We start from the raw sequence: 3,883 nt of genomic DNA on the forward strand, positions 1-3,883 counted from the left end.
TTTTTACTGACACAATATTGTAATCAGTTCATCCACACCTCTGTTCTATGTGGACTCAAAACCGTGTGGTTTATCAAAGCCACCTGCTCTCTTTCTGCATTGTACCATGTTCATTGTTCATTTTGCATGAACATGAAAGTAAATAGATTTTATAACTTGGGACTTGTTACAGGACAACCAATAAGTAGTTCAGTCCAACATACAAATAAAATCATTTCTATATAATTATAAAATATAAACTGCCTCTTCTCATGGGTGCTGTCACAAAGTGGTCTATGGATGTCGTAGTTTACATCAGAGTGACTGTTATTTGTGATTCAGCAGTCATTTAGATGAATTACTAGCCTCTCAAATAGATCAGTAGAAAAATCTAATATATGAATAGGATTTAGTAAAGGAATACTCCAGCATTTGTATTCACAACCAAATATTTATGCACCATGTCTGTAGTTTCTCTCACCAGGGGTTAAAGTCGAGGAGGATGAGGAAATATATTCAGGAAATATTATGTGTACAGTTTAACTGGTTAGTACATACACCGATCATGCATAACATTATGACCACTGGCAGGTGAAGTGAATAACACTGCTGATCTCCTCATCACGGCACCTGTTAGTGGGTGGGATATATTAGGCGCCAAGTGAACATTTTGTCCTCAAAGTTGATGTGTTAGAAGCAGGAAAAATGGGCAAGGGTAAGCGTTGACTGTAATGGCTAGAGCATCTCCAAAACTGCAGCTCTTGTGGGGTGTTCCCGGTCTGCAGTGGTCAGTATCTATCAAAAGTGGCCCAAGGTAGGAACAGTGGTGAACCGGTGACAGGGTCAAGGCTCATTGATGCACGTGGGGAGTGAAGGCTGGTCCGTGTGATCCGATCCAACAGACGAGCTACTGTTGATCAAACGGCTAAAGAAGTTAATGCTGGTACTGATAGAAAGGTGTCAGAATACACAGTGCATGATGGGTCAGGGCTGTTTTGGCAGGAAAAGGGGGACCGACACAATATTAGGCAGGTGGTCATAATGTTATGCCTGATTGGTGTATGTCATAGCTGGAACTAATTTGTCTCTCAGACAGTCAACATTATATGTATTATGATTTTAAACCCGTTAAAAGGATGAGGTGCCATTCTTGAAAAAATAAAAAAGTATAATAATTGACAAAATGTTGTTTTAAGAGCAGTTCAACAGGATGGGGTGCACACTAGCTGTGTCAAGTTACTAGGTGCTGTACTGTGAAGTCTGCAGGAGGCTTTCCTACTACAGGTTGCCATAGTAATAGCATTTATCAGTGGGTAGCATTCTGGTTTTTACAACAAATGTGCTTTCTTGCTGCTCAGATGAAACATTCTGGAGGGAGATTTTGCATTTGTATACAGTATAAAGCTTAGCAGTATTTATCTGCATCATATCATGCAAGATGAAGAAGAAGAGTGTTCACGCTTTGCCACAAATCACATACACTCTACTGTCTGTCGCTGTATCAATTTGCTGCGTATTTGCATAAAGTTAAACTTTTCTCAACTTTGTGGCATAGCTGGACACGCCCACATTGAGTCGTTCTTATCGCCAGCTTTTGCTAGAAATGAATGCTCTCTGGTTGCTTTGGTGCTGCAAGTTGCTGTATGTGTGAACGCTTCTTAAGACGACCTACAGCAAAAAACCTTCAGAGGAAACAAATCAAATGAAACCTATATTCTTCCAGGAGACACCAGATAGCAGCACTATAAATCACATGTGGGAATGATATGACAGAGAGTAGATGAACTAAAAATCCTACTAACATAACATAGCATAAGAAATAAATCCATTCTATTCAATTGCCCTAATTTCTTCATTCGTAATTAAAACACTCCTGGTGTCTCTCCTCAGGACATCTCTCTTCTGGAGATGTTTACTGCTTTTTTGTAAATGTTTTTCAGTGCTCTTTCCCCTCAGCTCATCGCCCCAGGATTAAAAGCACCACGGTGTGATACCGCACACATCCGAGAAGGCTTACATTTTCCTCTACAGCTCTGCAGTCCTGGTTGCTGAAAGCATCCACTGGGATGACCATCAGGAAGGCCTGAGATCTTCTAAGACGTAACCTCACACTGCGTAGTGACCTCACACTGTCTCATAAGCGTTGCATTAGCTAAACAAAACTACTCCAGCTGGGAGTGTCTACGGCAGTCAGTCTATCCAGCCGTGTCTTTTTACACTGTCTGGTTTTCTCCTCAGCCTCAAACACCCTTCCTTCACAAAGATAGTGTTTCCTGCTGAGCTCTTTCTTGATTTTCTCCTTCCAGGCAGGTGTTGAGCCGTGCTTATCTCCAGCTGTGGGAACTAAAGGGTTAGCCTTGCTTTCTGGTTTATTAACCTGTTATTATTTGCTGACTGAGAGTCACATTATGTTTGTGGAAGTAAAATAGAGTAGAAAAATAGCTAGATGTAATGCCTGAGAGCTATTATTTGAATGTCTGAGCCCGAGGACTATAAAACATGTACGTGAGCAGAATTAAATAAGTTTATAATAGCTTTTAAAAGAATTTCACATCATTGCCTTTTCAAGAATTTGCATTTTAACATCACAAAATATTGTGGATAAGTGATTACAGGGTCAAGAATGAAGTGCCATTTCTCCCAAAACAAGGTGGGTTTCCCTCCAACGTTATTAATAGATGAATATAAACTATATGGCCAAAGGTATGTGGACACTTGACCATCACACCCATGTGCCCTTGTTGAACTTCCTATTCCAAAAACAGTACACAGTAATACAGGGGAAAAACACTTGTGCCTTTCAGTCATCAGCACATCATATTCATCATATTTCCTTCTTCACAACTTGTTACAAAGTTCACTTCTTTGGAAGCTTCCATTACTTTCCCTTTTTCTACCCATCCTGAGGCATCCAGAGATGGACCAGCTCCAGCTGGATTCTGCTTTGCGAGGATCTGGGTATTCAAAGCAACAATGCCAACCCTATGTGGACTTTGAGGACGACAACAACCTCCTAATTAATACACACAACAACATTCTACACATGCTGTATCTGCATCACAAAACTGCAACTGACTGTAGAAAAGACATTGTTCATGATCATATTCTCCAGTGTTTATATTAATTTATTATCACACTCTCCGGTGTCACCCAAATGAGGATGGGTTCCCTTTTGAGTCAAGGTTTCTTCCTCATACCATCTAAGGGAGTTTTTTCTTGCCACAGTCACCCCAGGCTTGCTCACTAGGGATGATTTTGTCTAACATCTAGTACTTTTGCACTACGTTTCTTATGTTTCCTGTGTTCTGTAAAGCTGCTTTGAGACAATGTTCATTGTTAAAAGCGCTATACAAATAAAACTGAACTGAAAAGTTCTAATCTGTTGTTTTGATACAAAAAAAAAAAAGAAGTTCAAGATCATTTGTATGAGGTCTTATGAACATTTTAGAAGAGCACATTATCACTGAAATAAATAATTCATAGGGTGAGAATAATAAAATATAAATGGGTTTGAGTCTGGATGTTTATGTAGTGCTGTCATGACTAATCCCGGGCTTAGACTGGATATTTGATGAGTATTAAACCGAAAATTGCTTTATATAATTTTCTTTAATTAATTACTTGTTTCAGTATAAAAGAAGTACGTCAAATAGTCCACCTTCTACTTCTGTGGCTGGACGTTAAAAAACACGTCAGCTAAAAACTAAGAAACAAACAAAAAAACTAGTTTTCTTTTTCCATTTACATGCAGGTACTGTTATCTGCCTGAGGAGGGCAGTAGAGTAAATTACTCGAACCGTCTGAGTAACATCAGAAATAAAGTCATTACATTAAAAATTCATTACTTTACAATCTTCTTAATTCAGAATTGAAAATCTGAATAAACACAGACACACAAGTTAGG

The sequence above is a fragment of the Hemibagrus wyckioides genome, linkage group LG17, assembly GCF_019097595.1.
Source record: "Hemibagrus wyckioides isolate EC202008001 linkage group LG17, SWU_Hwy_1.0, whole genome shotgun sequence".
In the NCBI taxonomy this organism is placed as follows: Eukaryota; Metazoa; Chordata; class Actinopteri; order Siluriformes; family Bagridae; genus Hemibagrus; species Hemibagrus wyckioides.